The following is a 541-nucleotide window of genomic DNA, read 5'->3' as shown; positions in this document are numbered from 1 at the left end:
TCTATTTGATGGATCAAATAGATCTGGGCCCGACAGCACTCAGGGCCTGCTCTATTTTATGTATCAAATAAAGCTGGCCCTGACAGAAATCAGGGCCTGCTCTATTTGATGCAACCCCTAAGTATTTCATAATTTTATGTGTATGTTAAAGGTTTCTACTCTAATAAGTAATTGTTGTTAATTTAATAACCTAGTGAAAAGAGAGAATGGGCATTTCACAAAGTACTACAGCTCAACAGCTCATAAAATCAGGGGTTATAAAGGTATAATGATAAATTGTTTATAGCTAAGAATTCAAATTCTCTGTATCTCAGATTACTTATACTTCCACACCTTCAAGAAAATGTAATATGCATATACATATACATATAAGTATATAATATATAATATAATATATTATAATATAATATAATATAATGTAATATAATATAATATATATATATATATATATATATATATATATATTTATAATATAATATATATATATATATATATATATATATATATTTATAATAAAATATATATATATATATATATTTAT

The sequence above is a fragment of the Melampsora larici-populina genome (assembly GCF_000204055.1).
Source record: "Melampsora larici-populina 98AG31 unplaced genomic scaffold MELLAscaffold_6, whole genome shotgun sequence".
Lineage (NCBI taxonomy): Eukaryota > Fungi > Basidiomycota > Pucciniomycetes > Pucciniales > Melampsoraceae > Melampsora > Melampsora laricis-populina.
The sequence above is the reverse complement of the archived record's forward strand: the minus strand, read 5'-3'. Positions refer to the sequence as shown.